Below are 13,362 nucleotides of genomic sequence, written 5' to 3'. Positions count from 1 at the left end.
ATGGTTGCCAAGGTGTCTGGGAGTGGTGGTGGTTATGATGGTGTTTGGGGATGACAAAGAGATGGATTACAGAAGGGGAGTTGGCCATTTAACATACCTGGTATTTTTTTGAATCAATTGAATAAAATATTAAGGGGCAAATATGTCATTTGAAACTCAGGTTGTCATTGTCCAAAATCGTGTTGACCAGCCATTGAGTGAAATTGATTGAAACCTTAAAGGTATTTTCTCATAAATTAAAAAATAATAATAATAAGAGTTTGAGTTGGAGTGAGACAAATTTGTATGCGTGAAACAGATATAAGAAAGAGTAATTCTACCATGAGGTCTATCTGATGACAATTTTCATGAGTACTCGGGTCATTTTTTCATGGTTTTGTAGAAATACTGAAGAGCAAATTTAACCATTTGAAAGAGGATTGTATGAAGATTATAAAGTCAAAATTTTGTATAAAAAATCATTTACAGTGTGGCTCTCTCGAAACAAATGAAGCCTTACTATAAATGATTTTTCATACAAAATTTTAACTTTATAAATTTTTTTTTTTTTCAGGTAAAATATATATATATTTTATTTTTTAGTGTTTGGCAAAGATTTAAGTCAAGGTTGAGGTCGAGTTCCTCAGTCAAGGAGTGTAAAATAACTTGTTCAAAATTGATGGGTAAGATATTTTCGTTAGATTTTAATATTTTTCTTCATAAACATATATATATATATATATATAGATAAAAGGTAAGATTGTATATAAAAGGAGCAGAATATACAAGAGGCCAACACAAATGCCAACACAGCCACCAGGAAACTCCATCAGAGAGATGGACCTGCAACCAAGAAGATACAGATGGCTCCATATTCTTCTTCTTCTTCTTTGAAGCTCTAGAGAGAGAGAGAGAGTAGATCTAGAGATGGATCTTGAGATGTGCCTTCACTTCCCTCTTTTTTTCTAACCCTAATCTCTAACTTTCTAGAGAGAGAAACTAAAGAGAATATAGAAATTACAATCTAAAATATGAATCTCTCAACAAAAAATGGTTGAATCCCTCTTATATACAAGGCTTTGAGAGCCTTAGGATCGGCCCTAGGATCAGAGTTCGATCGATCTCACTTGGCAGCTTTCAGCATCAGCTTTCTTTTTGCTCCAAATCAGCCTCATTTTGCTCTAAATTCTTACTAACACTTAGTTTGACTCCAAAAAGGCCTTAAGAAACTATTTTTAGCTCGTTTTAACATTATTGACTTGAAATAGACAAAAAAACACAAATAAGTACTAAAACGGATAAATTAAGATAGATGAATGGACTAAAATACCCTCGCTTAAGGGGTTTAAATGCACACTTTTTAGCGCTCTGATAAGCGCCGAATAATGTACATTCAAGCGCCCTAAATTACATTAACAAAGTCCAGTTATTAATTATTTTATGTAGATTAACTCCAATTCTATGTTTTTATGCATTTTCAGGTTCATTGGCCAAAATGGAACAAGAATAAGGCCTTGTGGAATCCTGAGCAACAAAAGGTGCCAATGCTGAATTCTGGCAGCAGTAGAGCCTGGACTTTGCTTGCCATTTTGACCTTCCAAACTCGAGAACTGGACTTCCCTCATAACATGAAAGATTTAGAGCTCTGAATCAGCTTTCCAAATCTTCAAGTGGTTCATCATTCGGAGTTCGGAGCAGAGAGTTATGATCTTCACAACAGAGGTGCGCAGAACTGCCTAGCAGCACTGATGTACTGCCTTTCTCCCCATTTTCGACCAACCAGACTTGAGAATTGGGTCTTCATCAAAACATGAAGTTTTTAAAGCACTGAATCAGCTCTCCAAAGCTTCAAACAGATCGTCATTCGGAGTTCGGGGCACAAAGTTATAGCAGTTTTCCCAAAATAGGTCAGCACTGAGCAAGAGGAGCATGTTGCACATTGCACTAAGTTAGAGTGCTCGAAGTCACCAAGCGTGTGCTCGAAAATCAGGCAGAATGCCCTTCGGAAATGGCTCATTTCAGCCCACTTGCACATTGGTTTCCCCAATGCCATCTCCCTTCTTTATGAAGTGGTTGGAGGTGTTCCTTGGAGGAGAGAGGGTATTGTTGGAGCATAAAAGGTTACCCAAAGGCCACATATATCATTAAGCTTTATCTTGAGCAAGAGAAAGGAGAGAGAAGAGAGCAAGGAGAAGGGTGTTCTTGAGTGCTACAGTAGGAGCTCGAAAATGGAGATGAGGATGATGCTTCTTCCTTCTTCTAGTTCACCAATGGGTAACTAAACCTCATCTAGGGAGGTGATGAAACCCCTCCCTTGTAAGCATGTGTTAGTATAGTTTATTTTTGGGGATTACAATGTATTTTTGATAGTCTTTCCATGGTCAAGAGCCTCATTTTTGTTGTAATGAATGTTGAATGTTTTAAATGATTATTGTGAGTTATTCATCTTGTCTTGGATGGTTGCTTTTCTTAATCATATTGCTTGCACTTCCATGGTGACAATGGAAGTTAGATCATGGAATGGTTTTAATGGCATGGAGTTGGAGAACCTAGATAGTTCATGGCTTAGGGTTTCCCTTTGATGGGCTATACTTGATTCTTAGCTTTATGTGCATTCACCATTTAAATTAGGGCTTGATAATCCTTGGCTTAGTAAGCATGTCCTAAGCTACATTTTAGTTTAGGTAGTTGATCATGTGAACCTTTGATGGTTTATTCTTGCCTTTCTAATTAAATGAACTTCTTAAGGATATTATAGCAACCTAGTATTGTTATGTATCATGACTATCATATATGTTGTTTTCCCCTTAAATTAATCTTAACCTAGCATGTGTATAGGGATGGAGGTGGATTCATTTCCCTAGCCTTCTTTACTTGTACTCACTCCCTTGAATTCTTGCAATTTATTGTTTTATGCACTTTTAATTTCCTAGCTTAAGTGACATCCAACAAAACCTCTATACACCCTTCATCATTCTAAGAATGATTCTAGACATTTAGGTTGTATTAGACTAGCGTAGTCCCTGTGGTTCGACTTACCCGACCAATAGCCCTATTTTACAATGATTCGTGCTATTGCGAAGGTTGATGTTAATTGACCAACCGATCACGCTCATCATACCCCCAAACTTAAATATTGTTAGTCCCTAGCAATGAACTATAAAGTAAAGGAATTAAATGAACAACTAAACAACTACGAACTAGAAAGTAATAAATGGATAACGCCACTTTCGTAGGGAACACGATTGCATTTAGCGCATGCAACAAGCCTTTTAAACCCCTAGGTTACCCCTAGTGGACGAGTGAAGTCTCGTGAGGGTTTCCAGAAATGATACCCACAAACACTAAGTTTATTCTCACAAAAGAGGCACCAGTATTGCAAACAAGTATTGGGAGAAAACTATTTTAAGTATGCAATTTTTCAACTCTTTCTAAGCAATCTTCCAAAATCTCAACACCAAGCAAACAAGTATGGTCCTCCATACATCAAGAAAATGATCATGCAAATCAAAACAACTCTAGAATCCTTTTTGAGTGAACCGGCATTAAATATGTTGCTATCTTAGCCAACTAAAGAAATGATCACATCCTTACCCTCAAATTAGTACACAAATCTAATACTGATCACCAATACAAAGAGTGGACCTTTTATTAAAGTTTTATTGATCTAGGTGCGCTTGTTCTTTTCATTCGATTTTTTTTTTTTTACTAATCCTAAGGATTAAAGATGGAAGCATAGTGCAATGTGTTGATTTATTAAGTTTTCTAGCGATTCATGAGGTCGAGCGTTAGGTCAATGACTCCTAAACCGGACGGCTTTAGGGCACTAGGTGTTCAAACACCCCTAAGAACTTACAAGCTCAAATTAACTAGGCTACAAATCAAAACAACCTCCATCTAATCATTTCCCACTTCTCACCTTTTGGGAGAAGTCCTTACTTTTTTATTTGCTTTTGCAACAACCTTTTTTTTTTTTTTTTTTTTTGAGTTCAATTTATTAACCTAGAGTTTGGGCCCTCCACCTTTCGGCGCGAGAAAATCAGTGCTTGATGAGGCTAAAATCCCGGCTATTCAATGAAAAGGGTTTGTTATCCACTTTTATCAAGATGAAAGCTTTCAATGCACTGCTAGCCCAATTGGGATATAACCAATTCAATAATCAACAAAGCATGTACCCCACAAATGAATGATAGTGTGTGCCTGTGCTAATGTAGAATCCTATAGTGAATCTCAAAACAATCACAACATCAGGATGATGTGGACCACAAATGCAAGCAAGATATCAATCTTTCAAAAAATTTACTCCAAAATGGCATCCACAAGGTATACAAGGAGTATTGGACTCTTAAGTCAAGTAATTTTTAAATTTTAAGCAATATAGTCCTCAAAAGATCAAAATCATAGCTAACATAGATCTCAAATCTCAATCATGCATTTAAAGTTCAACTTTAAGTATAATGCAACAAAGTCACCTTGCCCCCAAACTTAAACCGCACATTGTCCTTAATGTGCAATGAGAACAATGAAAAAAATGGAAAGAGTATACCGTGGTGGCGAAAGCATGAAGCCCGGCAATGAGCCAATATGAAAAGGGTCTCCCCCAAACTTGGAATTAACAACCTATTTGAATAACTACACTAGCAAACTCACATTAAATATTAAATGGGATAAAATAAGTAAATCAAGCATTCTAAGGCAATATAACACAAGATGAAAGAGAGATATGAGATCAAACCTAAGATAAATCATAAAGTATGCATGACTACACATAAGGACATAATGGTGATATATATATATATATATATATATATATATATATATATATATATATATTGTTCATTTTTATGATACAACTATATACAAAATGTAAGAAAATATGAACAATGATTGTTAAGTTTAACGTCTCTAGCTAGACGGAATGCCGTTTTGAAAGATTGAAAATATTATTTTTTTTTAGAAAGTTTCAGATCGATCGAACTTTGATCGATCTAATTTTTGATCGATCGAAATGGTGAAATCATGCAGACAAGTACGAACGATGCACAAAGAGGTAAAATATGTAGGGATTCAAAAATTTTCTAAGTATGGAACTGAGATCGATCGAAGGGAAAGTTCGATCGATCTTGAATGACTTAGATCGATCTAGGATGATATTCGATCGATACATAGAGAATTGATTTATGCAGGAAATTTCAGATCGATGGAACAGAGCAATGAGAATATGCAGAGATGGTGTTCGATCGATCGAATGTATCTTGTGATCGATCGAACTGGCACTAAATGCCTAATTTTGAGATGAAAGTGCAAAAAATCCTATGCTAAGCCCTAATGATGGTAACAAGAATGGAGATTTAAAAATGGATAGAAGAATGTACACAAGAACGAAAAATAAAAATAAATGAGGAAGGAATAGAGTTTTAAAACTCTACGAAAAACTAGTGTTTATGTCTAACATGCATAAAATCTTCAATGAAGCTCAATGGAACATATCTAGACGCCGCAAGAAGTGAAAAATAAAAAGAAATGGGAGAGGAATATAGTTGAAAACTCTACGAATGCTAGTGTTTAACGTTTTTAGCAAGACGTTGGTTCGACTCACTAGTTGAACGTATCAAAAACCGGATATGAGACATCCTTATTGACCCTCTTTTCCATTTTCTTATTTAATGTCCCACTTATAACAATGAAATCATCCTCCAAAAGAATGACTTGAAAAGAAATGAAAGAGATGATATTGTTCCTTTCATCACGGTCTTGAAAACAAAATCAATTATGGTTGGTCTTGCCTCTTTGTTGTGTTTTTAAAACACATTCAAAGGATCATTCACTTTAATAATTGGTGAGGCATTGTCTTTCAAAGACTCATTTGGAATATCAAGAAACACCTTCTCTTTATCCCTCTTCTCTTCCTAAAAAATAATTATCTCCTCACCTTCCAAATTAGCTAAGGAGTCTATTAGATAGTTCACTTCATTCTTGGAGCTTTCAAGGTCAAAACCACAATTTTTATACATTTCAAAAAGGCATGTCTCAATAGGGTCATTGGAGATAATAGAAGGTAGGCTCTCTTTTACGAGTTCCTCCTCCTTTTCTCCTACCTCAAGTGTGGTCAACATCTCCTCACTCTCTAAAGTAGCAATGGTTGAGATAAAATCATGATCAAAACAAGGAAAGTCCTCATTAATCATGTTGTGCTCTATTGGATTAGCCACTAACTCACTTCCCACTCCCTCCTCTATACAAGATAGGGTGCTAGGCATTAGCTCACTTGCTACTTTTTCTTCTTCACTCTCATCATCCTCATCTATATAAATTAAAGTTCTTGCCATTTTTTTATTTGCCTCTTTCTCATCCTCTTGATGAGAAAGAGTACTTGCAATTTGCTCAACTTGAGCTTCAAGCTTGGCTAAAATTTGAGAATGTGAATTAATAAGTGGAGTTTGTGAAATATGCACATCAAGTAAAACTAACACTTTTTCTTCAAATCTGGGTGAATACCTAGAAGGTGATGGAGTTGGTTCATCATAAAATTATGGGGGAAGGTAATAGTCACAAGGAGGATAATGAGAATAGTCAAGTCCATAATAAGATGATGCATGTTGAAACGAATTGGACTCAACCTCATAAGGATCAAAATATGGTGGAGGGACATAAGGTGAGGGAAAGTAATTTTCCCCCAAACTTGGATCAAACAATGGCTCCATCCACATTCAAAATCCAAATGCAACAAATAATGGCCTCCACACTGGCCGATGCTTGGACAAAAATTAAAGTAATGAAATTAGCCTCAACAAGGGCTATCACAAACATGCAAAGAAGTGAAACAATTAAACTATGAGATTTTCAAGAAATGCTCACAAAGGTCCTTAAGCAACTTCAAACTCCAATGCTAGCTTTAAGCTCCAATGATTGCTTTAAAATCCAATGTTTGCCTTTCTTTTAGTCAAGTACCTAATTGAACAAATAATATCAAGAATAAGAAAAGAATATACAATGAGAAAATAAAATAAAAATAGAAGCAATCAAATGAACACTATTGTCTAGTCTAATTCCAACAAAACCGTTCGATCCCCGACAACGACGCCAAAATTTGACGAGCCCCTTTCCAAGTGTTTAGAAAACGAACTTTTTAATGCGAGAGGTCGCTTCGCAAGGTCAAAATATGAATGTGGTTTCGGAAGCCTTTCTAGTCAAATTTACATTTATAAAAACCACTACTACAACTAATGAAGAGATTAGACGTGTTGGAATTTAACTTCAACTCTAATGTATCAATTGATTGCAAAAGATAGAGATTGGTTGATTGCACTAAGATGCAAGAAAACTAAAATGCAATTAAGGTAAACTAGTGAGAGATAGGGATTTAAGAGATATGAAAAGAAGTCTTAGGATGTTGGATTTACCACTAAGCTCATGTAATTAACCACTTACTTTCCATTAATAGGGAATCAATTGTTGTGAACAAAATGCGACTACCAATTGCAATATTAAGCATGGACCATCAAATTCATGTATGAATCGTCTACATAACCAACAAATAAACTAAGTGTAGAACAACCCATCAAATCTAAGTATGACCCATCAAATTAGTAACAATTATAGCACACATCAATCTAGAGAATCATGAAATTTGCAATAATAAGCTATGAAATATCAAACCAAGTATAGATTGTCTACTTACTTACAAGCATGAATTAAATTGTAGAACAACCCATCAAGCATAAGAATGATCCATCAAATTAATCTACAAACCCATTCAATGAAAACCCATGCTTAGCCATCACTAAATCCTTAATTAATCACACATAGACATGCAGCTAACATAGAGAATTTAGTGTAGAGATCAATTCCCCAAATAATCACATATAATACAACATGTAATCAAATAGAGAATCAATAGAAAGAATTAATCCATATGAATCATATAAGAAATAATTCCTAATTTAATCACACATAGACATGTAAATAAACTAGAGAATTAATAGGAAGAATTAAACCATAGAAATCATAGAAATATACCAAGATTCATTAAATTCACAAGGCTAGAACACTAATCACAATAATATATATAAATCCCCAAAAATAGAAATACAAGGGTTTAGATTACACAAGACTTAGGGCTCATCAGAGCCCTAAGTGTAGATTTAGCCAATCATAGAGGAGGTAGATGTGGTCATGAAACCCTCAAGGGTAAGCTCCAAACATGGCTCCGTCTTCTTCTTCTTCTTCTTTGAAGCTCTAAAGAGAGAGAGAGTGGATCTTGAGATGTGCCTCCACTTCCCTCTTTTCTTCTAACCCTAATCTCTAACTTTCTAGAGAAAGAAACTAAAGAGAATATAGAAATTACAATCTAAAATATGAATCTCTCAACAAAAATGGTTGAATCCCTCTTATATACAAGGCTTTGAGAGCCCAAAAATGTGAGAACTCAGCCCTAGGATCGTCCTTTACAAGCTCTGCCCGAGTTGGTGTGAAATGAGATTCAGATCTGCTTTTTAATAACTTTTGCGAACAGTTCGATCGATCTCAAAAAAGTTTAATCGATTTCAGAAAAGTTCGATCGATCAGAGTTCGATCGATCTCACTTTTCTTTGATCGATCTCACTTGGCAGCTTTCAGCATCAGCCTTCTTTTTGCTCCAAATCAGCCTCCTTTTGCTCCAAATTCTTATTAACACTTAGTTTGACTCCAAAAAGGCCTTAAGAAACCATTTTTAGCTCATTTTAACATTATTAACATGAAATAGACAAAAACACAAATAAGTAGTAAAACGGGTAAATTAAGATAGATAAATGGACTAAAATACCCTCGCTTAAGGGGTTTAAATGAGCACTTTTCAGCGCTCATCACAGACCTACACTACAACCAAGAGGGGAACATTCCCCCATCAGAGAGACCATAACAGCCACCAGAATTACAGTGGAAGTAATTTTCAACCAATTATAAACAAAAGTGACCACAACCACGGGTAAAGAGATCATGAAACTCCTCAAGACTTTTCATTCGCTTAAGATCGGCATTACATCTGAGCATGGTGGATGCCAGTCTGCATCTTGTAGAGTTCTTGATGAGCCCAATGATGTGGTGTGGTGTGGAGGATTTGTTCCGAAATCCTCTTGAGTTCATTTCAAGCCAAATGAAGTAAATTATTGTAGAAAATAGTAGCTTATGGACTAGGAATTTCTTGTCATTCCAGTGTGAAGAGGTCCATTGAATGAGTGCAGCCCAAGCTGAAGGAAGGATATAGAATCCTGTAACATCCTAGATGAATTTCCAAATAACTGAGGAAGCCACATCTGAAGAACATATGATCAACAAATTCTTCTCCAGCTAGGCAAAGGTAACAAACATTAATATAATGCTTATTTCATATTGTTTTGCTAGTGAGTGTTTTCAATTTTCCTCTAACTGCTAGCTAGGTGATAAAACTATGTTTTGGTACATAGTGTTTGAACCAAATGAGGTTGTACCAAGCAAAAAGAAGGGAAAGTGGAGCATAGAATTCTAGAGTGTGGGCAAGAGAAAAATCATTTGTTGAAGATGGCGTCCAAGTAATGATGTCATGATTATGTGTTGGAGCAGGCAAAACATGGCGTTTTGAGAGGAACCTTTGACTTTAGAAGAAGGGGATTGGATGTGTGAGAGTAGGTAGTACCCATTGATTGTTAGAAATTAGTCTATCAACTGTGGCAAATCTGCCCAGTTGAAGAATTTCCACATCAGTTAAGTAAGCTTAGTTGATAATGGAAACATTTAGCAACCAATAGTCCATCCACATCATGGTATCATTGTCTGTACCCACCCTGTGTTTGATTAAGTTCCTAGCCACGCCTCGAATTTTGATCAACCCCTCCCAAGAACCTGAACTGAGGGAAGAACTCTTAATTGTCCAAAAGCTCCTACCTTTCAACAAAAAGTAATAAACCCAGTCCACCCATAAGCTTTCATTCTTTTTTGCAAACAACCTCCAAATGTGTTTTAAATTAGCAGCAAGGTTAGAAATTTCTAGATTTGGGAAGCTGAGACCCCCATACTTCTTATGCCTGCAAACCGTATCCCATGCCACCTTTAATTTTGTATGCTTCATTTCCACACCCGACCATAGGAAACTTTTAATAATCTGATTGATATGGTTCAACACCTTCTTGGGTAAAACAAATGCTTGGGACCAATAGGATTGGATAGAGCACAAAATGGACTTGATGAGGACTGATCCTCTTGCAAATGAGAGGAATCTAGAGGTCCATCTTGAAATTCTAGCAATTATCTTTTCTACCAAGGTTTGACAATCCCTAACATTGATGGTTTTTTAGGACAATGGTAGTCCAAGGTAGGTGACAGGGAGAGAGCCAGCATCAAACTGTAACAATGAGAGGATGTCTATTTTTGTTGAATTATATACACCAGCAAATAATATATGACTCTTAACGTTGTTAATGTTCAATCCAGAAAATGATAAGAATTGATGTAATGTCTCCGTAAGTGTTTGAACAGAGTCCAAGTTTCTATGAGAGAATAGGATAATATCATCAATAAATGTTAAGTGTGTGACGGAAAACTTACTACATTTCCAATGGAATTTAAAACAAGGATTGAGGTGGATTGATTTTACAATTATTAATGAGAGAACCCCCATGGCAATCATAAATAACAATGAGGAAATAGGGTCACCTTGCCTAATGCCCCTTTTGCCTTTAAAAAAACCACACAGTTCTCCATTGAGGGAGATTGAATAGGATGGTGTTGTGATGCATTGTGCAATCCAATGGACAAAGCATGGAGGAAAACCAAAGAAGTGGAGAGCATCGATTATAAACTACCAATGTCAGGTGTCAAAATCCTTTTTGAAGTCAACTTTAATGGCATAATTTGGGGGATGGGATGGTTTGTGGTAGCCATTGAGCAATTCATGTGCCAACAGAACATTGTCTGTGATTAGTCTACCCTTCACAAAAGTAGTTTGTAAGGGACTAATGATGAAGGGAAGTATGACATCTAATTTAATTGTAAGGAGCCTAGAAATGCATTTATAAATTAATTTACAGCAAGATATAGGCCTGAAGTCAAGGACAGATGAAGGGTTAGGTACTTTAGGAATCAATGCAATGTAAGAGCAATTAATTTTAGTTAGCATTCTCCCTGAAATGAAGAAGTCTTTAATGGCAACAGTGACTTTATTTCCTATAATAGGCCAAAAGTGTTTGAAAAAACAGGAGTTAAAATCATTTAGGCCGGGGCTTTTGAAGGGGTGGAAGGAAATGAGGCAGTTGTAAATCTCCAAGTCTATTGGGATGGTTGTGAGAGAGGGTGGTAAATGGGAAGGTACAGACTTGGAGATGAAGCTTGAGAAAGCATTCATACCTGGATAGTTGGAGTAGCTTTAACCAAGGGTGGTTTTGAAGTAGTTGAGGATCTCCTGCTGCAAATCAGAATCATATATATAATCACCATTATGATCCAAGATGGAGATGATCTTCCTTCTATTGGTCTTGGCAGAGAAATTCTTCATGAAAAATGATGTGTTGTGGTCAACCTCTCTCAACGAGTGGACTTGAGCTTTTTGTTTAAAGAACAATTCTTTAGTAAGGCTTAATTCAGTAAACTTGGAAGCAAGGCCTTTCTTATAAACCCTAAGGTGTTCATCCATCAGCTTTAGATCAAGTCCAGCCTGACAATTGTAAAGCTCAGTTCTACAAGCATCAGCTGTAGTAGAGATATTGTTGTAATCCTTATTGTTAAGCTACTCCAAAGGATGTTTGAGTGCCCTAAGCTTCTCAACTACCTTGAACATCTTGGAACCATAAACCTCCATCTGCTATCCATTAGAGACAATGGAAAGAAAACTATTGTTAAGGGCCCAAAAGTTGAAGAACATGAAGGGAATGTTCCTTCTAGGGAAAGGTATGCCAATATTCACCACCATTGGTGAATGATCAGATATATCATGTGCCAAGAAGTTGCATTCAGCCTGTGAAAACCTTAACATCCATGGATGGTTAACAAGAACCCTATCCAACTTCCTTGAGCTGTTAGCATACCCAAAACTTTTGTTTGACCATGAGTAGAAAAAACCATTATACCTCAAATCCTCAAGCTCATTCCGATACAAAAAATCTTTGAAATCCTACATGCCATCAGTCCATCTTAAAGCTCCCCCAAATGATTCATTAACATGTAGGAGGACATTGAAGTCTCCTAGTAGTATCCATGGTTTATTACACTGCAATGTTGATTTAAGCTTCTCCACAAGCTTTTTCTTTCAATTGTTGTATTGGCGGCATAGACAATAGAGGCAAGACAGCTCATATTTTAATCAATAATGGTAATTGAGCAGCTAATGACTTGGTATGTCTCATGAAAATTCTGAATGGTAAACCTATTCGGGTTCTATAGTATCCACGCCCTACCCATGACATTGGATGAGTAATTACATCTGATATACCAAGTAGGAGCAATAAATTGATGGATAACATCCATGTTATCCTCACACACCTTAGTCTCCAATATAGCAATTAGAGATAATCTGAAGTCTCTGATGAGATTCCTCACCTCAATTTGCTTCAGGGGGAAGTTGAGACCCCTTATGTTCTATGCTGTCCAGTTCATTAAGATGAATGAGAGAGGCAACACATCCCTCTATACCTTTTAAGAGTAACTATCTTTGCTTTGCTTGATTTCATCATACCCTTATAATGCTTCAACTTTTGTTTTCGAGGCTTAGGAGTTTTGTCCAGAGTAGGAAAGGAAGATGGGTCACTACAGTCACTATCATCTTCTTTGAAATGTGGGAAATCAACAGGGTCAGAGTCATGAACATGAACACTTTGACCTAAACAATTTGAGAGAGCCTCAAATGGATTAACAAGGGTAAGAGGTGGGGAAATAGGGGTGAGTCCAGCTATGGATGTTGATATAACAGGGGTAAGATCCACATAAAAATATATGTCTTTACCCTTGTTTCTTCGTAAATATTTTACGACAACCAAACACCAGAAAATTAAAAATATTTTACATCCAAACAAATGGAGCCTAAATCGCAACGTGCACCGTGTCATGTAATTTTAATTTTATATTTTTTGGTCTAAAATATACTAATTTAAATGAGTGCTTATGAGAAATTTCACTAGGTAATTAAACCTTGGAGCAACATTACTTATAATTAATAAATCTCATCAACAAATTAATTGAGATAAAATTGTGCCTAAATGACAACAATGATGACATGGAGTGCTCCCAAAATTGTAGGATTAGAACTTGTAAAAATTTGGAAAAGATTTATTTTCAATATTATTATAGCATAACAATTAACAAGAAGGTGATGGCTTGGATTTCATGGATATATATTATATCTAAATTTCTTTTTTCTGTTTATTAATTACTTCT

This window comes from Cornus florida, unplaced genomic scaffold (genome assembly GCF_030987335.1).
Source record: "Cornus florida cultivar Cherokee Brave unplaced genomic scaffold, ASM3098733v1 CherokeeBrave_3.0.0_Hap2_Chr02, whole genome shotgun sequence".
NCBI lineage: Eukaryota > Viridiplantae > Streptophyta > Magnoliopsida > Cornales > Cornaceae > Cornus > Cornus florida.
The sequence above is the reverse complement of the archived record's forward strand: the minus strand, read 5'-3'. Positions refer to the sequence as shown.